Here is a 27,663-nt window from a genome sequence, read left to right on the forward strand (position 1 = left end):
GAGGTTGGGGAATTTCCCCACAGTTTCTTGCTTTTGTTGTGGTCTCTCGTTGCAGCTTTGGTGATTAAGTTAAGGTGCTTTGATGTACCATTAGACGAGCTTGCAAGTGACAGGGCAAAGGGGTGGGGTTATCTTTCCCAGACAGGTGAGTGATGATGAAAGACAACAGCCATTGTGTTGTCAACAGTCTCAGACCTACTGTAAAAACACCTTTTAGTACCTGAGCAAGATATAAAAGGGATTTGCTTCAAGAGCTCATCTAAAACCAGTCAAAGTCAAAGTCGCAAATGACAACGCTTTATGTAACTCGGTGTCTTATGTATGAAGTCTTTATGCCTGTATAGACAGGTTACTTAACTAATGATGCTTGGGGGACTTTTACATTTAAAGGGAAAAACATCTTGAGGGTGTGCTGTAATGAGTGACGTCTGAGAGCGATCAGTCTGCAGTGACTGAATCAATCCCTACTGGTGTCTGATACATAGCCACAAAGAAAACACAAGCCTCCTATCACATTACCTAAGGCCACAGATGTGTTGTGTGTAACTAAGTATTTTAAATACAAAAACTGAGAACAAAAAATCTTTCATAGTCCTGAAACAGTTGCTTTGGAAAACAAAAACATATTATTCCCCATAAAGCATGACGTCATAGTACAGAGGTAGCTATTGAAACTGAGTAAACAGGTCTCACACCATAAACAAGTCATGTAGGTCATAGACATCTCTATGGTGAATAAGCCAGACTGGGGCACTGTCTGGGTCTTCATGTTACTCCCCAAGTGACCGTCTGGACTGTCTTAACCCCATTTACCTTGTCTCTGCACTGGTAGGCAGGTAGTTCAGTAAGCACACAGGAGGGACCTTAGAAGCAGGATGCCCTAATTAAAGAATCTTAAGACCTTTGCTTGGCAGGGTTCACTCCAAGTCTCTCACCTGAGTGTCATGTGCGTCTGTTTAAGTGGCTGCCTTTGTCTTAATGTTGTGTTTTCTTTAGCGTTAACACTAAATTACAAAAATACATACCATATTTTCTTACTTACCTTGAGTGATATCTGGCCATGCATATAGATTTCTCTGTCAGGGTTTTGAGATATCTGCCTAAACCTAACCAAACTGCGACCGCTTCACAACGGTAACCACATGTTTGATTTTGAAAGTCTAACTGGACATTGCATATTTATTATTGCTAACTTGACTGGACATTGTATGTTTATCATTCCAAAGTGACTGCAGAGCCATGCACATGCAAAAATGTGAGGTACAGTATTTGCTTTTTGTTTTAATTTAAATCCATAAATAATTGAATTGAGCAAGAGTGCGTGTTTATACATAGAAATCCAACTCCAAATCCAACTTAAAGCTGTGTGCACAACTTCAGAGATTGAGAACATCAACATTTCCATTCAGCTCCATGGCAATGGTAAGGTAAACAAAATCTCAGAAACAAAAATGTCAAAATCTCAACAAAGGAAATTAAAACTGTCTGCATGGCCCGATACCACCAGAGGTAAGTCAGAAAGTCTGTGTTTCTCTGTGTGTTATAAGTTGGTTGAACTCCCCCTTGAATAGAAGTAAAGTAAAGAAGTAAAGTGAGAGGAGCTATTTAGGGCATCCCTGGTTCTGGAAGTAAAAGTCCTAATTGTTTTTCCCATAGACAATTTTAGGTGACTCACAGGTGGTGCCCTTCCACAGCTTGGATCGGCACGAAACTCTGGTTAAGTAATCAGTAAAAATTAACATCTGTGTTAGAAAATGTCTGGTTCTTTGATAAAAAGTCAAAGGTTCAAAGGCTGTGCACATAAAAACATCCAATTGTCATGGTTTTGTTTTTTAGTGTCGATAGTTTTTGCTGTGTTTTTGCCCGTCCCTGTTTCACTCCCTGCCTCTGTGGTCTGGTTCTGGGTTTTTGTCCTTATGTTTTTGTCAGTTGATCATTGGTTCGATGTTCTCTTCGTCCTTGTGTGTTGTTGAGAAAAGTGAAAACACAATCTGAAGCTTAAATCACTTTTGAATTCTGGTTTAATTTGTGGATGAATTCAGCAACTATGGCGCACTGTTTAGTACACAATTGCACTGGCTGTCAAGTGTTCTGAATTCCCTGCCTCTCTGATTCGCTTCTTCTTCATAGCAACTGCAGCTCATGGGTGGAATATTTTGAGCATGTAAAACATGATTTCTCAGAAACAAAGTTTAACCACTTAACACCTGAATTTTTTTACGATCAAAAACTAAAAAAAAATATTTGTGTTTTCATTTGCTTTCAAGCTGATGTTAAATTAAGTGAAGATTGTTAATTTGTCTTTAGAATATAGAAAAGATATAAATTCAGGTATGAGAAACCAGGGCTTGCGAAAAGTTCCTAGGTTCGTATCAAATATGCACCAACAGGCATTGGGGGAATCCATGTGCTATTTTGGCATGCAGTCTGCAAGGAAGAGGTATGATGCGAATTCGCGACAATCAGCGTCAAGGGGTTAAATAATGGTGGTCACAACATAAACTGGTTAATTATATGCTATTATCTTGCCAGTTCTATAAGTTTAAGATAAGTAGCATCATAGAAAAACCCAGAAATTAATTAACCTTTCCTTCATAAAGCACTTTGCACATTGCACAACCTCCAGTTCTGGCTTTATGATCTCATATGACCACTTCTCTGGAACATGGGCCGGTATATATGAAGTTTTTGGGCATAAACATTACAGATCTCAGATGTTACATAACATTCTTTTGCATGTGAGAGAAGGAAGAAACAATGGAGATTTAGGCTTACATGTACATGTCAGTTCCATGTACTGAACTCTCTTATTCAACTATGCAAAGGTAAATACAGTTTTCCATTCTTCGGCACCTTTAAGTATTATTTATTTACTTTACACACCCAATCTTTCGGAAAAGTGATGATTTAAATCAGTTATCTTTCAGTAACATAACAGCACTTCTGGGATGGAGTTGTCCTTTTTCAACATATCCTAACACCCAAACAACAAAATAGGTTGTTTATTAGTGCCTCCCAAAATGACATATATAACGGTTGCAAACATAGACTGTATAAAAGAAGTGGGCATCGGGACATCACCCATTCGCCTGTGGACTGCGGTCTTGGAGACTCAAATTTGCCATTTTGGCCACAGCCATGTGGATTTTTTGCACCCAGGCAAAAAATGACCATATTTGGATCAGACTGTGGCGCAATCTTGGTTAGCTAGGTGCATCTGTAATTCATGTTAACTGTGATATTAACTGGGATGCTAATTTTGCCTAGCTAAAAAAGACGACTAATAAGCTTGTTGAACCGTTAAATTTACACAGTGAAGTGGATACGAGTCACTCTTGCTTGATTGCGTGGTAGTGATTGCCAATCACAAAGTAGTCCCGCCCTAAAGCATAGCCTGCTTTATTGTCTTTTTATTTAGGGATCTAAACAGCGAAGCTCCTGGAGCCCTATTGGTTTTGTTCTCATTCTTCTTCTTTCTTCCTATTCTCTGGTAAAAGTGTTTGGGCAGCAAAAACTGCAGGACGAAAACTCTCCAAAATTGGCATGTAGGTTGCAAATTCCACCCACTACTCAGGCAAAAAAAATGGCCCACATACACCTCATGATGGCCGTCAGCACACAACCCTCGTGTAGGAAGTTCACCAAGGCTAACTACCTGGTTGAAATATAAACTTAATGAAGATAACTAAACAGAGATTCTTGGAGTGGAAAGAGAGGTTACACAACAGCCACGGAGCTGCCGACCCGGTCCAAACCGGTGTGTGCACGGAGTATTGCGGTGAGTTAGCTACTAGCTGAGCAACAAATTAGCACTTTGGCTGGAAATTGCTGTTAACCTGTTTCCTATGTAAACCAGCTGGATATACGTTAAAGATACATACGTCATCGGCGGTATGTTTTTTATTACTGTTGAATGCATGAGTGATAGGAAGTGTTCAATTGGTAATAACTTAACGTCAGCAATGAACAAGTAACAGTCTGTTGTATGTAATTGTAGTCCTCTAAGTTTTGGGGTAAAATAGTTCATTAAGTTGCTCTAAAGTTAAAGCGGTATGTATAAAATGTATGGTTATGGTAATTGTGTGAAGTGGTTCCTGAGAAGAAAGTATAAGTGCATTGTTCAAGGACAACCGAGTGATGCTCTGGGTATTTTTGTGAGAGTATACTATAGACTGAACTGAGCGGACTGAGCCTCCATCATCCCATTGCTCCTGGGACTCCACCATGACCATCATCTGCTCATCTGCTTAATCTGGATTTTTGCCACGCCACCATCTTCACCTCCATTGCATCTTCTTATCGTCGCCCCTCTCCTAAGAGCCTGGATGGACTGGATTCTTTACTAAGGGTGGTAGGACTTAAGCGCACTTAAAACTTATGGAACTCTGCTGGACAAAGGTGTAAAGACTCTTTATATATTTCTTGTGTATTTTTTGGGGTTCCGTGAAGAAATTTTGACTGTTCATTTTGAGATCTCATATTTATTTTGTTCTCCTGGTGTGTTTGGACCCTCAACCATTGGAAATATGTGGTAGTAATTCCTGGGCTCGAACCTGACTGTTCTTACTTACTATATATACTTTTTCCCCCCGTCATTCTGAAATGGACTACACAGTAGGCAATTAATATTGTTTTATAGCTAGTGATTGTTTCCTACTGTGGTTGTAGTCGTTGATGCACTAAAAGCGTACAATCCAAATGTTACTGTGACAGTTGTAAGGTACCTAGGCAGTTTGCTTTATTACGGAGAACATCAGGCAGGAGAACAGAAGCCACAATATAACCCTTTTGACAGAAATCTAAGTTTCATGAAATGGGGAGTCAAACAGTATCATTGTGTACTATACTGCTTCCTTGTGCATGTAGCCTCCTCATAGAACCTAGATACCTTCTGATATACCTGCAAGCTTAGGGGATACTAGCATCCCGCAGGTTACACAACTTTTTATCATCGTTCTCAAAAACCTATTTTTGTGAACTTGTCCCAGACGGTTCCACCAACCAACCGGAAACTTTGGCAGGATCATCCACGGATGTCGCTGATCAAAAGTTATCAAAAGAATTTTGATGCATCAATCTTTTGCTTCGATGAGCAGTCCTGGGATATTCTTCCACTAGGGGACTACACTTGCAAAAAAATGTATACCTCGTAATTCGCTGCATGGATTCGTACAAAAGTTTGTACAATCTAGGGTCACTACTCAGTTGATGCAGTTATTCTAACAAATGTAAATTTCTATACATTTCTCATTTCAAACTTCCAAAAAATCTAAGAAAATCACCCGTATGTCCTAGAGTGCTGAAATTTATTCAGCACATCCACTGATATGTGAGTGAGTGTATGTTTGCCTCACTGCAACCTATGGTCAATTCAGAAGTCAGTCACTATATTTTTCAGAATAAGCTAATTCAATTAACATCTATATCTCTAAGTCTTTCTTCATACGCTACCAAAATCCACACAATCATCCTCTAGATGGCAGATATGAAGAGTTTTAAAGGATTTTCAGCTCGGTCTAAAGATGAGTCTGCAATGATATTCAGTATCTTGCTATAACTTGTACAGTAAGCACAACATTTTCTTTTTTGCTCATGTGTTGGATACAATGCCACCAAAATAATTGACAACACACCCAAAACCAAAAAATTGTGTGATTTATTTCAGAATTTTCTCACCAACACCTTGAGTTGTAAGTGTTTTAAGTTTAAACTGACAAAACTATCCAGGTTTGGAACATTTTTCATTTCATTTACTAAATGAACATCATGCTGTACTGAAGAAGACTTGAAATTAGCCACTGAGGCCATAAGCTCATTAAGAAAGTGTTTAGTGAGGGAATAAATCAGGTGAGAAATAGCCTAATTTTTTCATTATTTCCATTATTGTTTATAAAAGAAATGCAGGATTAAGTTACTTACTCATGGCATCACTCGTGAGAGCCAGAGTTTGCCGCTTGGTTGGAAAGTACCAGTCCAGCAACTAGCGTGCAGGACATTAAGTACGTTACCTGGAGTTACATAATTTAAGTCACGTAAATCACGAAAATCATGTGATTTAAGTATGCGACATACTGTAAAACACCGGGAACACATTTTGACAAATAAACGCCTGCCTCCATTAAATTAATTAAAAATTAATTCCTGTTTTTTATAGAAGTTCTTTGGATGTATAAAACCTCTTAAACCCCGCAGGGTCGCCCACTTTAGCTGCTTCTAAGCTGCTTAGATCGTGAACACAAATATTAATGTTTAAACGTATGATCAATGTGTCAGAATGGACATGCTGCACATCTTGGATCGGTTAGATTCTCCACAATTCAATAGTTCAGTGCATATTAAGTCTAATTCCTATAGATTTACCGTTGTAACCTGCATGGTACAAGAGAGGAAAGGGGAAAAAAGTGCTGACTGGCGTTACCCTTCAAGCACTCAACAAGTCCGCTCGTTAAGTCCGAATGTGCCCATTCCTTACTTATATTTCTTAAGTCTGTAAGTTTCCACCGATCAAAAGAATCAAAACAGCTTTTAATAAAATGAATCCAAGTTGTGAATCTGTTACGTACTGTAACTCCAGATTCTATGAGTATAGGCGCAGCTCTCTAAGGTACAAAGCACAAAACCTACCTGACCAGAGCCATAAATAGGCCACCTTGTCACCCACTGTCCGCAGCATTGGTGTCGCACAAGCACCGATGGCGCAACATGGGAGGCAGGGGAACGACCTATGTGTAATAGTCGGGGAACTGGATGGGGGGCCCAGCAGCTGTACAGAAGCAGGCAGGGTCACGACAGTGTCCGCATCAGCTGTGCACAGAGCAGGGCCAGCGCGAGCAGTGGCTGCTCCCATGGGAGAGGGTGCACCGCACACTCACAAGGGAATATCACTCAGCCAAAACACTGAGTACTGAGTGAGTCAGTGAGAAACGGGAGACATCCCACAGGTAGAAATGGACAAAAGAGCACAGGGACAACCAGGAAGCCGCCGTGCAGATGTCGTCCACCGTCATCCCTCCGTGCAACGCCACAGAGGAGACCGGCTGACATATAGGCCTGTGAAAGAAGCCTCGCACAGCCATTGAGACAGGCGCTGAGCTGACAGGGGAACTCCCTTGGACTGCTCCCTATAGTGCATAAACAGGCGCTGCAAATGGCGCAAGACGGCCGTGCACGCCAACTAACAGGAAAGTGCATGCACTGGGCAGAGGAGGTGGGACGTAGCATCTACCTCAGACCCATGGGGGGGAGGAAAGAAGCCCGAGAGAGTAATCAACCCCGACCAAAAGGAGCTGGTGATGCTCTTAGTCATGAATGCAGGATTGGGGCACAGGACAGCCAAGCTGCCATCACCCTGAATCCTGAGAAATGACGGAGCGACAGAGAGGGCAGCCAGATCGCTGACCCTCTTGGCCGATGTCAGAGCCACAAGTAAGGCGACCTTGGCCGAAAGAAACTTCAGGTCCGCCGTCTCTAAAGGCTCAAAAGGGTCTTGGGTTTGTGCGTGTAAAACCAGCGCCAAATCCCACCGTGGAACAACAGGCCATGTCACTGGCCTGTGCCTCCGCACCCCTTTCAGGAAATGCTTCACCAGGGGCTGAGCGAACACCGTCCTGTCACTAAAGCCCTCCTGACAGGACGAGATGGTGGCAATGTAGGTTTTAACCGTGCTGAACGCCAGACCCCTGTCCACGAGTCTGCAGCCGGGCTCTGCCAGGGAGGGACATGCGTAATGTGTGGAGCGCCGATAAGATTAACACTACACGCAGGGCTGTGTGTAGTGCTATCCTGTCCACATAAAGCATAATGAACGGTTAGAGGGCTCATATGACTATGCTTGTCTTCTGTGAACCAAGGGGGAACCCCTGGATGCACAGAAGGACCGTGCCAGTGATGCCATGATTATGCACGAGCTCACAGCCGGGCACTGCCGGGGGAATCTGCGTAACAGCATCACACACTGCCCGGCAGATTTCTTCTTCAGAAAAATATCTGTACATGTTGTGTATGTGTTCTGTCCACACAAAGCGAAATGTCCGCTGTATTAGGCTCATACACAGCTTTTGAACTTACTCTAAGTCAACATTGACTTAGTTTCACATGGGACTTGAACGCCGGTCACTTAGGTACTTGTGGGGTGGCAATGGAGCAATGGATTCCTTACGTGGAATCTTTGGTGTGAGAGACCCGGGTTCAATCCCCCACTGTGACCCATCCACCGTTGTGAGCAGCCCCTAGTTACTCCCGAGGCGTGCAACCTCTGAAATGTATAGCAATTGTAAGTCCCTTTGGATGAAAGCGTGAGCTAAATGAATAAACGTAAAATTCCTGAGTCTGACTCACTCACCTCCTTATGTGGTCTGTCTTACCCAATACTACGTCACCTACTTTGTTACTGAGGCCAGCAGAGGTTGTGGCCTAATAAACGTAAATATGGGCTGTAGTAAGCTGCTTAAAGAATTGATCTATACCACGGGTATTCAATTAGAATTCAAAGAGGTCCAGTAAGAGAAAATTTCCCGAAGCAAAGGTCCAGAACATCATAACGACTAACTTGCATTATCATTCAGTGCCATGACATATAGTTGTATCAACATAGGTTTTTACTCAACAACGGACCGTCAAATCAAATAATATTTCAGTCAGTTTTCACATCAAACTGGAGGGATAATAAATAGTAAACTACTTTAATAGTGATGAAATAAAAAGTGTAGCTTGAAGTGTAGTCTTAACCAATTTTATAATAACCACTCAACATATCATAACAAATGAACAGCTGTAATGCCTCTTCTTCTCTTTCATTCCCTCTTGCAGAGCTACCACTTTCCTACTTTCTCTTGTTCAGTGAGAAATGTGAGCTCTAGTTTGTCCTGCCAGCTAGGATTGCAGACATTGGTATTGTGGTATTGAGATATTCTGGTTTTGAACTGCCCGTGGGTGTAATGTACATGTACAAATCTGTACATTCTTCATCAAAAGCCATGTGAAATATCTTTTCCCTTTCGTCTCCTCAATTCTTGTGTGTTTCCAAAATGTCTCTGGTGAATCTCGCGGACTCGACTTGCAAGCATCGGAATGCACAGACTTGATTGGCTGAGCAGCGTCACTTGAGAGGATTGGAGCACATGCGAATGGTCTGTGAGTTTCCTGGTCCGCTGAACCAGTACAGTTAATACTAGAAAAACTGCACAGGTTCAAATAGAAACGCTCCGTCACGAGGTAGTAAGTCTCATTAATAAATCGGCTGTAGGCTGGGTCCCAATCCGGATCTTTTTTTTAGGGGGTAGAAAAGGCAAAATGATCCCTGTATGTAGTAGCCATTGAAGAATTCAACCTTGCACATCAGTGAATGAAACTGAAGCCTTCTGGCTACCCAGAAAGCTGGCCCGTATTACAACTACAAGTGTAATCACAATAATCTGGCTGAATCCCATTATAGCACTACCAGAGTCTAGACAGCATGATCTCTGCAGTGCTCCAAACTCTCTACTCATAAATGACATCAGTGAATTTTATACAATTATATTTCTCCCACACATACAAACAGAAGCCCAGAGGTTGCCTCCACAACACACACACACACCCCGCCAACCCCCATTCAATAATCCACCTAAATCAAACGGCAGCATAACCCTGCATGATACCAGACAGAGGGGAGAGAGGATTTGCGGTCTTTCTAAAAATATAGCATAAGAGTTGAATGAGTGGAATCTGTTGCACTAAGCTGCATTATACATCTGTGTATGCACATGCTTTGCATTCATTTATTTACTGTTTTGTTTTTCAACTTTCACCTCTCCATCTCCTATCAGTATACTCCCTGGTTTCCCAGCAAAGTAGATTGATTGTAATTGGGACATGTTCCAGACAAACACATGGATTAGAGAGCACAGGGACACATTGTAACCCGAGCACAGGCAGATGAAGATGTTCTGGATTTCATCTGCTAAACTGAAGTTAAAACTGTCCTCATGAACACGAGTTCACATGTCCTTTTGTGTTTTTCCTGATGATGCTGCTGTCCTTAAATGGAGGGCATCAGCACCCTGACAATGAAAAATGTAGGACAAGTGAAAATAATCTCTCTGCAGTAACAAGTCTACAACAGCCACGGGACAGCAACGCCAACTCAAGCAGGCCAAACCAAATTATCAATAAGCAAAAAGATATATTGAATACTGGAAAGAAACGACTAAAACACAAAGTAAATTACAATGTTACCTAAAAACCCTAAAAAGAGAATACACACTGGCAAATTACCTGAAAACAATAAATTGTCCTAAACTAAGAAAAATGTTGACAACATAGACAGACAGAGTGAGCACAGCCTGGCCATCAACTGAGCTCGCCATTGAATGAGACACCTGGCTACCACGCAAGTGTGATGAAAACTCATAACGTGAAGGAATCTTATGTGAAATTCGAGGTAAGTCAAGCTTTTTGGAGCAACAACAGCTATTTGTTTGCTTGATTCAATTAACGTTAGCTATCGCTTTTCTATGTGATATCATTTACAATAATATTGTATTGTCGTCATACCTATTACGTTAGATTGGCAGAATGGTCTCCAAAACAGTAAAAAAAACAATTGTTTTACTTGAGGGAGGTGGAAAATGAGCTTAATTCCCCAAATGGTGGAATATACCTGTAACGTTAGCTAGGCTTATCGTTAGCCAGGTGCTCTGCCCTGAGTTGCAAGATATACGGCTACTACACGAATTCTGAGCTACCCTGAATATTAGGTTGTCGTGCGCGCTCACGCGTTAGGCAGACATTCGCGATGTGGGTAAGTTAAATGTGAGTGTTAACACAACAACTGATGCAAGAGTAAGTGTAACATAAAGCGATTAGCAATTTGGCAACCGTGTTAATCTCTTGTTGCATGGGCTGCGCGGCATACCTGGTAAACAGTAATTTCTAACAACATAGGGCTATTTAGATAAACAATCTAAATAGCCCCCGCGACACTGTCACCTTTTTTACTCTGAGGAGTTTGCAGGTCTGAATATTGAATATTATGTGTCACGTTAGTTACAGTGACTTAGAGGTGGAGAAGTTGTGTACCTGAGTATCGGTAAAAATCACAATAAATCTAAATTGAATGTTACAAAGCAAATAGCGGCAGGTCCGAGCTAATGTAACGTTAGTTGGCTGCCCTGCATCCATCATTATAGGCTAGTAAACAAATCGCTCCACATTTGCTTTTTACCATTACATAAGCGGATGAAGATGGATGGATGGAGAAAATTATCCCGTTATCACGAGAAAACACCAGTCGTTTTCTCCAGATCATGAGATAATTATCCCGTTATCATGGGAAAACGGAGTAAAAATACATTTTAATCGATGGCCGTTTAGGGCTTCCGTAACAAACCACCAGGTTGGCCTAACTTATTTAGAAGGGAAAACAAAGGAGTTGTAGTTATAAACAATGAGACAGACTTCCTGCTTCAACTTTGACAAACCATGCTTGCCAAGTTGGGCACAGTTTTGACAGAGAGGGATCATATTTTTTCTTACATTCCTGTGTGCTTTTGAGCAACAATTTCCAACAACTTGTGTTTAATAAACACAGTGCTTGACCTCTGTCTGGTCATTTTAACAAGGTAAATCATTGCCTGCCCAGGAGAGTAATTAAAAAGAAAAACATTGCATGGTTAATCATGTTTCTGTTGTCCAAGGTTATACTTTCTCTGTATGAATTGAAATGAAAAATAGGGCTCCCCCATATTTTTCGTTATTTATTCTAAGCCAGTCAGCTCATCTGTCATGAGATGATGCTCACTCTATAAAGTTGTAGTCATTTAAGACACTTTTCAGAGTTTGTATTTGAATTTTGAGCTTTTTAAATTATGTTCAGACATTTTTATACCTCTAATATGTAGTCCTGTTGAGTATTGAATGGTGCTTCTTGGCACCCTTTCTATCTTAAAAAATAACTTTTACAAACACCTACATTTTACAGTGCTTCATAAAACATTTTGGAGGATTGCACCATTGAAGTGAAATCTGCAAATAGACAGCCTGGGTGCTACAAACATGACATGCTGTCTTTTACATTTACATTTACATTTACTGATTTGACGATTTTATCCAAAGTAACTTACATTTGAGGAACAACATACAAGCATCAAATACAGATCTACAGCTGACAATACATACTAGTAAGAGCAGCAGTTAATACTAGTAAGAGCTCATAGTTTATATCACATCAATGGGGTAAATACCTAGGGAAGGAAGTAAGAGTTAACAAAAACAGTGCAATCAATACAAGATTTTTGTAGGGGATAGAAGAAGAAGAGCACAGGAAGTGCGTGTTAGAGGTTAGGAGTTAGAGGTGTTATATGAGGAAGTGGAAGGGTTTCACCGCACAAGCTGGAAGACCTGCTAGGAGGGCATTGCAATAGTTGAGGCAAGAGAAGTACCAGAAGCTGGGTGGCATACTGAGTGAGGTAGGGCCTGATTTTCCTTATGTTTCCTTATGCCTGCTGCTGCACAGCTCACTTATATTTGCTTCTGCTGCTGTTCATATAATATGCAATAGACTCCACCCTTCCACCCCAACATCCACCTCTAATTCCAGACTCTAATTTTTAATCGTCACTCCCCATTCTGTTAATACAAAATATGCCAAACATCTGCACTTATTCTGCATTCACATAATAATATATTGATGATGGGCTTTGACATCTCTCGATGATCCCTCCCCACATGCACATGTTGGTAATGCAGAACACTAAAGTACCACTTGATTTGAAGAGCTAAGCTGGTCTGGAGGCCTGCCAAAGGAGAGCTCCGATTGCAGTGTTGACATTGGTGTTTCTCATCCTTCACCTGCTATCTATTAGCTCTCTGCTTGTGATACTGGGGCAACACTACATTGTTCTCCACCAGTCATTTTTTCCTGGGGCAAGTTTCACTCTTTTGGATCCTGAGAAGTTTGTTTGAAAATTAGCTTGGGGGTTTACAGTTCATTACAGTTCTGGTTATTTAAAGTGATTTTAAATTATATACATTACCCATTATGGATACAATGATTTTCATCTTCCCAGAGCCAGTAAAATCTAGGATAAATTTAATGCCAACTGATGTGAAAATGAGGGTCTTTTTTAGTCTTTTTTAGAGTGCAATAATTTTACCCAGCAGTGGTACGTTCTTTGTCTTTGTTCCAATCATATGAGAGGCCAGAATGGTCTCTGTTGTGAAACAGTCCCCAGCTTACATCTCCTATGATGTTATTATTTGGCTTTGTGTCCCTTTGTGTCCCCCTGTTGTATCAATTACATGTGAATTATAAAGGCATTGTTCTGTGTTTTGGTCATGATGCCACACATATTTCAGATTTCAATATACAGCAACTCCTCAGAGAGAAGTGTCATGGTAGTGTATGTTACCTCCCTGAGGACAGGCAGGTATATGTTTACACACACACACACACACACACACACACACACACACACACACACAGTCACTCACTACAATGTCGTCTTTCTCTCTCTTTGCATCTCAGAGGTTGGGATTATGGTCTGGTTTAAAATGTTTTTGTTTGACCTCTGTCCAAAACTACTGTACATGGCTGTGACAATACTTTGTAATGGGACATTAAGCACGGATGGGCAGGACGATCGATTTTCACGCAAAATGCAAAAGAGAAATCCATGTCTGATGCTAGTATTTTGTCACCCTATGCATGCCACACACCTCCGTGAAGCTAGGAGGCTCAGAACGTCAAACCAACACTTTTTATCCAACACCAAGCATCTAAATGAACTTATATCACAACATAAATCGCTCTGTAATCACTGTCCACTGTCTTGCTTCTGCTGTTTTTCCTGTTTTAAGTCCAAAAACAGCTGTTCTGTGTGTGAAAATAGTTCCTGGCCGCCATCTTGGTATTGCACAATTCCTGAGCTGTTGAAGGAGAGAAATGAAGGACAGAAGAAGTGTTGGACGGCATTTATTGTCGTCTACTGGACAACCTGTAGGAGCAACACAGACATCAAATATATCAAACGATTCGTCTGCTCAATACGAAGAGAAAGATCCCACAGCCCTGTAGGATGTAGGATGAAAGCATGGGAGTGCTTTTGGTCTGTATTTCGATGTTTTGGAAGCTTTACGATGTTTGGAACGTGGTTGTATGGGGAGATACAACAGTGTTTTGAAGAAAGCTCGAAATAAAAGTGAACATACAATAAATATAGCCAAAACATGGACATTCACCTGGTATATTTTTGAAAACATGTGTAACAACTGTTGAATTTTACTTTCTTTTCATCATTTCTTTTTCATTTACGGGTACAGTTGTATTCTAGGTGTATTAGAAGATATTCAGTTGCCATCTACTGGGTGATGGTTTTGATGGTGATATTGCTATTAAAATATAGATTTTATACCAGGCAAGGACGAAAATATATTTTCCTAGATTGCATCTTACTATTTAAAAAAAAAAAAAAGGTTCATTTGATCCATATCAAAGGAGACCAGAATTATGCATCTAGGCTTAATGGTTGAGGAGTTCTTTCTTATTAATTTTGGGTATGTTATTTTAGGTGTTTTTCTTGGAAATAGGTGTCTGTTTCCAAGAGGTTAAAACCTTCAACTGGGTACCTCAGGAAGAGCAACAGAGGAGGGACTTTAAGGATGGACAGACATGCAATAGACGTGTGTACAGAAGAGGCAAAAATAGCAAAATTACAACATGGACAATTAGGAAGACAATATTAAATAGCATGTATGAAGAATATGATCTGGGAGGATGTCGAGCAACACACAGAGGGCATGATTTTCACAAAGGACAGAGAGAGACAAGGTGAGGCTGGAGGACGAAGATCCAGATGCACAATGTTGGGAAAGGATGCACCACCAGCCAGGAGAGAGGGAGAGGTTACAGGATGTCCGGCGATCCGCCACCGCTGTTATTGTTTTTATGAGATCTTGTGATATTATGAGATGTTTAAGAAGCGTGTGTACAAAATAATTTCTTAGCACAATTCAGCTTGTGTAGCTTGCTGTTTCCATTCAAAAATCTGAGGTTAAATTAGCTGCAGCAGCAGTCAGTCTGCAGAAGGTGGGATTAGCTCATGTGCTGTGCAGGCTAAAGCAAGGAACCCTCCACTGTCCTGTCCTTAATGCTTATTAAGTAGTCTCTGCCACTAGTCAGCTCCTCCTCAACACACACACAAAGACATGCACTTGCACATGTATGATTGTGACAGAAAATTTTGTGATGTGTGCAATGCCACTTTCGAGTGATTGCATTAACATGGCTTTAGTTAATTAAATGTATGATTGGAGCTACATTATTGGTTAAAAGCACGCAGTACATAGCAAATACTATGCATTACTTGGAAGAACTGGTATATGCACGTGTATATATTCACATACAACACAAATAAGTGAACAAAATTACAATTTATATAGTCTTATATTCATACATAGTACACAACAGACCAATTCACAAACTTATGAGCACACACATAATAATGTTTAGATCTTCAGCTGGCAAATTTGTAGGAAAATGTACTTCCTTAATTAATTTTATTCTGTGAGTGAACTGTTTCCAAACTTGCTAATCGCGCCTTTTTCCGAAGGTCCAGGTGGTTAAAGAATAATCCAGGCTTGTGAGGAGAGCGAGTGCGATCATTGTATGGTGTCTGGACAGCATCATTGGGACTGACGACTCTGCACGGCACGTCCAGACAGACCAAGAGAGGGGATTTGGCCACGCAGGAGTGGGAAACTGGGGCACACTGGGATCTGTGGTCCTCAGAGTAGAGTCCTTGGTTTTACTGAATGAGACTGGGCCGACCCAGCTACAGTTGCTGCCACGTCCCATTTGTCCAGCTGCAACTGGTGGCGTGCAGATCTTGGGTATCAGCTGTTGTGCTGGCAGCTGTCAGTCAGTCACCACCTGCCTTTGTGCTGGATTGGTTTCTAGACTGGCTGTGTGGCAGATCTTTGGATCTTTGGACTGTGTGTGTGTACGGGGGCAGGTTATATATGCATGATTGGGACACCAGATTTCACAAGGATGCTTTTTTATGTATTTTTCAACTTCCATGGATTAGGAGAATCAGTGGAGCACCAGCATGTCTCCGTCCAACACATACCTAGGGTGAGTGTAATTCATTTGCCAACAGCATGTCCAAACTGAGGAAAGTGTTTGTTTAATATAGACAAAAATAATTCAGTCTGTCACCCATTGGGTTGAATGTGAAAGTATCCCAGAAGATTGTCTCATAGTCTTACCTGATACAACTTGCCAGATTTAGAATTAGCTTCTATTTGTTGTTACTACCGCTGTGCTGTGCACTTTTTTGATACTCAGGCTTTAGTTTTGTAGCAATGTGTTTGCAAAGGTAAGTGCTCATACAGCCACAGTCTTGATACTGCAGACAATATATAGGAATGAGAGGCCAAATAATCACATTATAGAAGACATAAGCTGGTTACTGTCTCTGGCCTCTCATGTGACTGGAACACACACAGAATGTGATTCTGTGATTGAATAAAAACACTGAACTACTAATACTAAAAAAGAACCTTCTTTTATACTAGTGGAAATACTTATTAATGTATTATCTATATCCTCTTGGGTCTGGGATGATGTGTTTGTTTTCAGCCAGTGGCACGGCAGGTGCTGCATACCACTCTTGTTACCTAGCCTTAGTTGATTGCTTGTAATGCCTGAGTGCATATGGCTGAAGGCGCGAGCTGGTGTCAATGGGAATGCCCTCTTAATGGCGGCAACAATCAGGCATCCGTTGCCACTGAGCCAAAGGAAAACACACTAGAAACTTGTAGCATGTCAGAGGCTCATTAAGGAACGGAGCAGCGTTTATAACACTGCTGAGAGGAACAGTAAATCATTGTGCTCCCACGGAGCAGAGAGAGTGCCGCCCTGTTAAATGCACTGGTCATCATTCTATGCACACCACTGACTGTGTCTGTGTGTGTGAGTATCCTCAACAGTAGTCATAGCAGAGGCCCTTTTTTTATTTATTTATTTTTTTACTGTTTTTATGGTCAAGGTCTCCAAAAATCAAGGGTTACAACTATGAATGTGATCTATTTATGGATGCAAGTAGATCTGTGCTTATGAGTTTGACATGTGTTTGACTTTGCTTGAGGTACCAGTACACTTCCATTTAAGACATTTGAGGGGGTGATTGTTTTACTCAATTTACTCAAAAATATAAAATAATAACGACAAATAAGGAAGGAAAACGGTGACAAGCAGACTCATTTAATTTTTGATTAAAGCCCTCATACATTAAAAAGGGAATGGTTCAATACAATGATGTGTAAAACAAATTCTGTAATAAAATGTAAATCCATCTTAGACCAAATAAAGAGCAATACCAAAGATAAAAAAAAATAAAAAGTTCATCCTGGTTGTGAACAGGACCGGTCACCTCCTATTTTCTGTCCAGGTTCAGTCTGTGCATCTCAGCCGTCTGCCTCTGCTCCATTGAATCTTTTATGTGAAGCACTATGAGAGGAAACACATTGTGTACAGTCTAATGTGAACAGATCAATTCTTCAGACATTAGCTCTTGATTAACTCTCCAATTAGATAGCCATCAGCAGGATACAAACCAAATGGAATAGCAGACACACAGCCAGAGTGAATTGTGTCATTGTAAGGCTGATAATGGCAGCCTTCTTACACACATTAAATGCAAGTCAGGGGGCCGAGAGGCCCTTGGTGGCCTGTTTTTGCATGAAGTAAAATGCCTCCCATTCAATAGAGCATGGGCAGCAACGTTAAACATTTATGGAGGTTGTTTAAACAGCCGTTAACTGCAGATTAAGTGAGATCTGCGCTCCTGGTTTCGAAGAATCTGCCGTTCAGATCCTGCATGCACACACAGATACTTGAATGAAACCATGGCGTGTACATACATAATCACACACACGGATGTTTGAAAAACAAGCTGCTATGTGTTTGCATGGACACACACACACAGATCATTCATGGCTGCACCCCTGCTTTCCTCTTGGGCATTGCCGCTGGAGTTTGAGCCTGTTATAACTGTGTAACCACAGTTTTGGATTGTAATTGTTTCCTGATGGATTGTTATTTGTATCTGATAGGTGTCACCATATTTAGGATTAGGCTGATGATGAAGATTTACAGTTACTTAATTTTTTCCACTTCATAGACAAAAGTGTTAAATAGCATGCATGTTATCACAACAAAGTAAGAGAAAAAAAGGAAGAAGAAAGGTCTCTCTATTCTTGATCCTTTTTCAGAGGTGAAAGACTTTTGGTAGATGGACGACCATCAGTATTTTCCATACTTTCTCAAACTCCCTTTACACAAAGGACCCATGTCCAACCATATTGTTCTTCTGCAGTGGTTCTCAACCTTTTTTGGGCCAGCGCCCCTATATCCATTATCCAGATCCCTTACAGCCCCCCATCAAAACATTTTGAGCAAATTCTGAGCATTAAAGACTTAATTTCCTGCATTTCCTTCTGTCGAGAAACACTATTCTACTGGAAGCTAATCTGAGCTTTTACACCAAATTTGATGAACCACTTAAATGGAGGTTTACAGTATTAAATCACACACACACACACACACACACACACACACACACAGAACAGCAAGTTTCAGGTAATGGCATTTTACAAAATGACTGTTTTCGAGATGAGATTGACGCAACTGTGCAGGGTGTTATAGTCAACTTGCAGAAATAAATCTCTTAAATAAACACATTTATTTATCATGAAAAATAACTTCTTCTAGGGTCTCTCACACCAAAGGCATATTCTTATCCAGTGGGCCATCACCACCCCTCATTATGCATCATGCATTAAGAAAGGTATTACAGGGAAAAAATGAAATATGTTGATGAACATTTTTCTCACTCTAACAATTAAAAAACACAGGTAGCGTTACGTTTTGTAGGAAAAACATTTCCAGTTTTCCGCAAATGAATCTGGAGGAGCAATTGGATTGGGATAGTATAAGTGGAAATTAGTTTCATTTTCTGATTGGGTTGTCCCTGCTATTGAGGGGTTTCTGGAGATGGGGAAACCCTTTTACATCCACGTGTGAGTTTGATGAAAACAGTTTTTCCCTCAATGTATATCGTAAAAAAGGTAAGTGAATAATTTGTTTTTCAACTGTCCTGATGCCCTGAAATTGGCAGCCAATGTATTAAGGTATCCTGTTTTTCACTTGCCCTTTCCTGACTAATCTGGCCTTGACACCTCTGTCTGTGTGGCCGAGACGTGGTTCTCTGTGGCAAAGGATGCGGTTGTGACTGAGATTGTGACCAGACCAGATTATCATTGCCGGCCCTTTCCACTGTCTCGTTCTCAACCCAGACAGAAACGTGACATAAGGAAGTCGTGCCTGGAGCTGAGTGTTGCATGCTTGCCCTGTCTAATATGGAGTTAGCCTCCTTTTGCTGCTCTGTAATTAGCTGTAGTGTCTGTTTGGGAGATGGACTGTACGTGGAGAGGAAACACCATGAGGTCATGAGGCTGGTGGTGGGTCAATGTCAGGGTCAGGGAGTTGTTAATGAGGCGAGGATGTTTTGACTGCGCTGATGAGTGAGTTGGCCAGTGGAAAGAACTGGAAGTGGTGTGATTTGGACTCAGTGCAGAAAAAAATAATGTTTGGGGTCAGTGCTGTGCCAATCTGGAGCTAACTCAAATTCAATTAATGTCAAAAGTCCACAAACAAATCCTACTTATTTACAATTTCAAAGATTTTCATAATCTTTAAATAAATCATCTTATCAAATTTAAATGTATCAATGACAACAGATTTTGTGATTGAGGTGTTTGATTTACATCCTCGGAGGCAATGTTGGAGATATGGTAATAAGCCTGCTCACACAGTTGATTTGGCAGCGCACACAGTTGGCTCGTTGTTGTTTCTGTGTTTTGTGTGGGCTGGGGCCAGGGTGCCTGCCGAGGCGCTGGTGTGGACAGCTGGCCCGTCTGATCCCTCTAGTCTGCTCTTAAATTGGTTTTAGCGGCAGCACTAATAAAGCTGATTATCTGTGTGGCTCAAGGCCCCACTAACCCTGTGACTCTCCTGGCAGCTGGTGGGACCTGGAGCTCGGAAGCTATCTACACTGCAAAAAAAGAAGCATATTAATTAGATATTTTGTCATATAACATGAAGACATGAAGTTTTTCCTCAAAATAAGCAGAAAAAGAATACAACATTGGCACACCCAGCAAGTATTTCACAATAGATAGATACATTGCGCTTTAACACATTCTTCTGTCATCCCAGTGAATTTGTTTTCATAAATACTTGATATGCGTTAAGCTAATTGACAATTTTTGCATTTTTAGGAGTGTAGCGCTGCCTCCTCCTCCTGCTACTCCTTCATCCTCTCTTCTCTATTGACAGCTATGTCTTGTCCCCTTTCTACCTCCTGTCTCCCCTTCGGTTTTCCCTCCCTCCATTCCTCCTTCCCTTGCTCTTTATTTCTCCGCCTACCTCTCATACAGTCGTCACTATCTGAGCAGCTGCTGCTAAACCCGCTCGGCCGCTTTGCCCCCACCAAAACACCCACCCATCACCCTCGCTATGGCAGCTTGTCACCACTTCATCCACTCTACACATTACACACTACACCATCAGATGCAAGTTGTCTACTGTATGTCTTTCGGCATCTACAGCACAGGAGATCTATCATTTTTCCGCATGTTCTGACTCTGTTGTCACCCTATATACAGGTGGGCGGGAGGGGGGGGGGGGGGGGGGGGGGGGGGGGGTACCTTTCAGAGCCTAATTTTTTGATGTGCTAAATGACTGTGTGGTGTAGGGAACTGGGTTGGGCATTGGACTTTTCCCTCTGCACCCAGTGAAAGCACACACAGAGAGATTATGGAGCCTTAATATTCATATTGACTGTTCTGTTGTCAGGGCAGCAGGGGACAGGCGACGGGCGGTGGGGTTATTTTAGTCAAACATGAGTCATATAATACTTGAAAGTAATATTCACACAGATTATTGTGAAAAAAACAGATTATGGTAATAGTAAGATTAAGGCTTTTACATGATTTGCATGCCCCAACAATAGTTCAGTTAAAATCCGGAAGGACACACAGAGACAAGACATAGGATTGTAATAGGAAAATTGAGGGTGTTTACAGGGTGGGAGGTGTTTACAAAATCTTCACCTTTTCTGCACAGGACTCATTTTGTGTATGACAAACACAAGGCATTCACAAGAACGATGCATGCGTGTACTAAATGTGACACAGAAGACAATATTGAATCATGAGTTAAGACAGCAACAAGGCAGGGAAAGAGACTGCTCAATAACAAACATTTTGAAAGGGACCTATTGCGCTTATATTCAGTTCTATATTTTTATCCTGGGACTCCACTAGAGTAGCTTTGCATTATTCATAGTTCAGAAAATCCTTATTTATCCTATAATGGCCTTTTATGCAGCCTCTCTGTTCATCCTCTGAAACAACCTGTCTCTTTAAGGCCTGTCTTCTGATTGGCTAACCTCCAGAAGCCTTCCATGGGGCTACACCCAGTGCTTGTGAGTTGAGCGCCTTATCCTCTCACCGGTATGCTCCACAGCATATGACAGCTACAGTAGCTTACCTTGGAAAATAGCGTGTTTCTGGGGGCAAGGCCTGATTACTCTACAAAAGCACTTTGATACATTTATTCACTGATTTTGGTAAAAGTGGGTCATGTTTTGTGGAGACAATATTTCCTGTTTTCCCCTTGATGTCCACCAGCTGCTCTGTCTCAACTCTGTGTGATTTACAGAGTTTCCTGATAGCCAGTTTAAAGTAACCACTAACTGCTGCTAACTTTAGTTGGTGTAGTGGTCAGTGCAGCTTCCAAGCTCCCAGTCTGGGCAGAGTCAGAAAGCTAACAGGACCACTAGCTGCACAACTAACTAGCTAACAGCAGTTGCACTGTGCAACTCGTGTGATGTGAAGAGATCTATAGATGCTCAGCTGAATCTCTCCCCAGTACTTTCAGGTTCTCCATGTCCGGCCTAGGAGAGAGTGGATTGCCGGTTGGGATGGAATACTCCACTTCCAAGCTCCAGAACCTCAGTGTCGGTGATATCCAAGCCAAGTAAAGGGAACTCCCTTAATCTTTCTGCCACCAGCATTCCCCTTAGATGATGCGGTGATCTTTGTGGGCAAAAGAGAAAGAAATTTCATGTAGGCAACAAAGGAGAAGGCTGGCCCATACAACTCAAAATGATTGATCTGTCTCCTGACCGATATAGTGGTATTCCATTATTGGCCATGCGCTTCCCCTAGTGAAATACCAAGCAAGCTTTGAAAGAGAACTTCAATAATTACGAATTTAATTAACTTGGTAGATGCCTTTGTCCATAGCAGCTTATTTTACTGTTGCTCTGAATACTTTTTTGTATTTTCATCATAGCGTATTTTTTGCCCTAATGGCAAACTATACAGAAAAGGTCTTACTACAATCACATTAGGCTCTACATAAATGTGTAACACATATGTAAATTGAAGGATAAGTTAACTGAGGTACTTCAATTCGGTTATAGTGTTTATTTGATAGTGGCAATAAACATACCCACAGGGAGTATGTTTTCCTTATAGCAGAGTATAAACCAGAGAGACTCTTTGCAAGTACATTTTCTCTTTTTGTTCACTGTTTGATGTGTCTTGGTGTGACCTTCCTGGTGTTACTTAATAACTGCTGACAAATACTTTCAAAATCTCTCAAAGTATCATTTTAAATGTTTGCTGTTGTTGATATTGTCAATTACAAACATTAAATGAATTAGATAACTACAGTACAAAGTGATGATTATATGATGAATATGCATGTGAGAGGTTAAAGACACTAACTCCACTAACTCAAACCTCTCAAAAGTTGATAAGGTTAGGGATTGTGTCAACAATTTACTAAGCATGCTAAAATCAGTAACAGATATGGATAAATAACTCTACTCCATTCAACTAACAACAGGGAATGTGTGATCCTTATATAGTCCTGCCTGTATGGCTCACACCCCTGGGAAGAGTGTTTGGCTGGTGAATGGGTGTCTTTGAGTCACTATCCCTGCTCCCATGAGCATTGCCATTTCTCTGGTTTCACTCACTGAGAGCAGCTTGCTTGAGTTGGCTGGGGGCCCTAAGCTTCCTATAGGCCCTAAACTCAACAAAGCTTTTATGACACAGGCAGTTTCAGTTGCTTCACAGAGAAAGAAGAGGAATTATCACAGCAGAGAATATTTTTTGCAACGACCACATTTGCACTTAGTCTTGTCTCGGTCTTGGACATTGAGGACTCTGGATTTTATTTCAAGACCAGTCAAGTCAATAAATTTGGGAGTATCAATAAATTTATTTATCTATTAACATCCTAACTTTGATTGGATATAAAACTTAGTGCTTCAAATGCAACCAATAACCATAATTAAAAATGCGTTGTTGCCATTAACGGCTCTCACCCCTCCAAGAAAGTGAATGGGAGCAGAAGGATATGTCAGCAAAATCTTTGTAATAACATTTAGCCATAGGTTGCTCTGTATGGCCATAAGCACATGGCACTTTTCTTCGAGAGCTAATTTTGAGTTTGAATACACATACAGATCAAAAATGAATGATCAAACATGGAATATTGTTACAAGTCACCCAGAAAGCCTAATGCTTGCTCAAAAAATTGTGTTGTGTAATAAATCACTAATTATAGTTATGGGGATATAATTTTCCTCAATAACAATAAAAAAAAAGTTTAATAAATGTTTGATTTAATGAATTTGAATCACAAATGAATTAGCACTTAATTCTCGTTCCACATTTTATTGTGTATCATGTAATGTGGGGAACTGGTCTTGGTCTTGACTCAGTATAGCCCTCCCTTGGTTTTCGGTCCATGACTTTACTTTTTCAATTATTGTGCTGCTTTTCTGAGGGAAATCTTTCAAGGCCACTATATTCATTGTTTGCATCAAAATGAGATGGTTGGGGTGGTCAAGGCATCTGTTAAGGATACCTCCTGGATACCTACCTTTGGAGGTATTCCGAGCACATCCAACTGGGAGAAGACAATGGGGCAGGATTATATATCCCATCTGGCCTGACCATGCAACAGGATCCCCTAGGAATTGCTAGTGGAGGTGGCTGGGGAATGGGACTTCTGGTTGCCTTACTTGACCTTCTGCCACCATTACCTGGATGCAGATAAGTTGGAGAAAATAGGTGTGGCTGCTTTTTGCCAATTCTGTAGTTACGTACCTGGGATGGTGCTGGGATACTCTTTTAGAGGGGGTTTTCTGTCCCAAATGAGGATTACATGTATGTTGGTGTATTGTTCACAAGAATGGTCCGTATTGCGCCTTTTCGACCTCTCATTTACACTACATCACATTCACACACGGATGAACAGAGGCTAATGTGCCAACTACCCAACAGAAATTAACTCAGTCATTCACACACCAATAGGACCAATGGAATTTAGAGTTTTGCTCAAGAACACGACGTGCAGACTAGGAGAGTTGGGGATTGAACCACCGACCTTCTGATAAGAGGACGACCAATCTATCCCCTGCCACAGCCATCACTAGAAGAAGGCTTAAAGTCCTTGATGTACTTGAAAATTGCAGAATGGACAGCAAATGTATACGCAGTTCTGTACCACCTTGGCTGGTATACATGATTGTGTTCCACACGGCCAATTGGTGCGTTTGTAGGCATGAACAATCTGAAGTTATAAATTTTGGATGGTGTGCCAACAAATCTTTGCAGTCTTTAACACTTTGACCTCGCAAACTTTCAGGGCTACTTAGAAAGAATGATTTGGGTTTAAGGTGGAGCTTGAGATTGGACTGGTCCAATGTCAGTAGGACTGCTGTTGTGAAAAGGGAGCTCCAACTCTTATTTATCGTGATAAGCTTTGTGTAGTTTCAGAAAGAATAAGATCATGGATGCAAGCATCAGAAGTTAGAGTCACATGCGTTTCTGAGTTGACCCTCAGAAGAGAAAACTTAAGTTTAGAGGAGAAGCTGCTTCGCACTGAAAATAACCAGTTGATGTGCTCCAGGCATCTCATCAGGAGGAGGAACCATTTTCTGTGAACTGTGGTTGCCGTGACCTCTTACTACTTTTAGATAAGTGGGACATAACATCTGGGGAAAGTAAATCGGAACATTTAAACAATTCTCATTTTGAAATTAAAATTTGTAAAAAAATAAATAAAAACTACAACACACAGTTTAGCACACAGCTGGATCCGTGCACATTGCTCACATTTTATACCCTCAGAGAGAGAAAGAGCAGTGACCCTAACACAAGGAAATGACTTCAAAAGACTCAGAGACTTATGAACATTTGGGAAGTAAACAAAAAAGTGACACAGATGGCTGCACTGTAATTGCCTGGTTCTTTTGACTTTTGCCTGGACTTTAAGCTGGAATGTGCACCAGGGAAGAACTATGTTGACATTAAGCTTGGCCTGGCTGGAGAGTCTGAACGGCACCCTAGTTCTATACAGATTTTTTTGTTGTTGTTTGATTAACTTAGAAATGAAGTGAATGATAGATAGCTTGATTTTCTGGGTGGTTGATGATCTAAATGATATAATTTAAGTCCAGGACAGTTTAGCTCAGTATTACCTTAGCACAAAGACTTGAAGTAGGGTAACACAACCAGCCTTTGCCTAAAGAGAAAAAAATGCATTCAAACAACTCCACTCTTATTTGTTGATGTATTTTATTAGTTAGCAAGCCACAAGGACTCTGGAGAACCACCAGGGTTTTGTTAACATTCAGGTAAGCAAGTGAGGCCAGCAACTTAATTTAAAGCCACAGGTAAAGTTATTTTGAAGACAAAATAAAGGTGAAATAATACATTTTATCTTTTTGAATAGTTCACTATACACATCCATCAAGGTTTACAGACTGACGTCCTGGTTCACCTTTGAACTTGAACTTTTAACTGTATTTCATATCCACTCACTTGAAGTTTTATCTCTGAATAAAGTCATTTGCTTAAAATGGCTGATTGTCTGACTGCACTTGTTTATAGCCACGTCAGGTTTTGTTGTGATCTCAGGTTTTACCTTGTTAAGCATAATGGTAGGAATAATGGCCAAAGCAACGTCAACAAGACCCAAGTTGCAATAAAGAGGAACTTTCCTTAAAACTACATGTGAACATGACCACTTTGGGATTCTTTCACTGAGTATAGTGCTTCTTTCATTCCAGACGGCTTTTTCATGGGAGTGGTATGTTGGTGCAAAGAGTAGGACCATATAAAGTAAGTTAACACATATACTGTTAGGGTAAATGTGATTCCTTTTGAAAAGTAAAGACATATTGATGAAATCTGGCTAACGTGTCTCACAAAGCTTACAGTTCATTGTCATGTAGATGTTTGTCACAGCAGTGGTGAGGGGAAATGTAAAGCTGCTGCAAGTGTGGCTACAATTTAGCAGTAGACTTGGGGTCATTGTGTTGTATTGAAGTCAAATGATGATGAATGATGATCTAAAGGAATCCCAAAGAATTCAATGAGTCCTCAGACTCATTTTCAAGCTAAAAAAAAGCTCATAACAAAAAATAAATTGTGATAAAATTATTTTTCAGGATGATGCATTATCTCCTTCTAATGTGCTTCTTTTTGACTGCCTCCTTAATCAGTGTTTTAATTTATTGGCTGCTGAAGGCAATAAAACACATCGGTGAAGCTACATAATGTCACTGTAAAAGATTCAAGGAAAATAAGGCAACTGCACAAAGTCAAGTTTAGAGAACCTTGATAAGGTTAGAGAGGAAAATGTCCACACATATTCTAGTAGCACAGGTCTGACATTTCACTAAAGCCTGCATAACAGTCTGTTAAATATTTATACACTCTACATCGAAATGACATAATACTGGAAATGGAGGCTTAAAACATGAAGCATACCACAGGGATTTTTATTTGTCAAGCAGTAAATCATAAAAACCGTAGCTGCTACTTTTAGAAATGTGGCATGCAAACACAAACTCTTTCTGGTATTTAGGGGTTTAAAGGTAGCTATATTTCTTACACAGTTGGAGTAACCACTGTATAACTCTGCAGTATTTTGTTTTGTCTCTTGGAGCACATGCGTGTCTTGATAGAACTATCAGAATATATCTCTTCTCATAATATTACCTTTGAAACTGACCGTGTTGCCAAAGAATGTGTTTTGGTTTACAAGTTTCATCACTTAGAAATGATAGATCATGTAAACGAACGAACATTCTTTGGCAACGTGAGCACAGTGAGGTATGAGATGAAGAGAGATGCAGAACTTTTGTGTAATCCAAGAACAGATGAATGACATATGGCCTTCTACAGCCAAACATTTTTCTGCATTGAATTTCACTTAATCCTGTTTATAAAACATCTGTTAGAAGATGTCACTGGATATTAAGTCAGGGGATGCACAAACAGCCAATGACAATCCAGTGAAAAGCTCAGGATCCATTAGGGAAACAATATTGCTATAAAGGCAGGTATGAGAATAAGATGGAGACCATCTAAATACCATATTGTGGTTATGGTAATGCATTATGTTCATAGTTAAAATAAGCATGTACAAAACTCGTGTTTTAGTTATGCCAACTTTAATGCATTCTACTTGAGTTTACAATGTATTTTAAAACACATGTCACTCTTGATCCTTAATGCAAGACATGCACTGGT

The sequence above is a fragment of the Micropterus dolomieu genome, linkage group LG07 (genome assembly GCF_021292245.1).
Source record: "Micropterus dolomieu isolate WLL.071019.BEF.003 ecotype Adirondacks linkage group LG07, ASM2129224v1, whole genome shotgun sequence".
NCBI lineage: Eukaryota > Metazoa > Chordata > Actinopteri > Centrarchiformes > Centrarchidae > Micropterus > Micropterus dolomieu.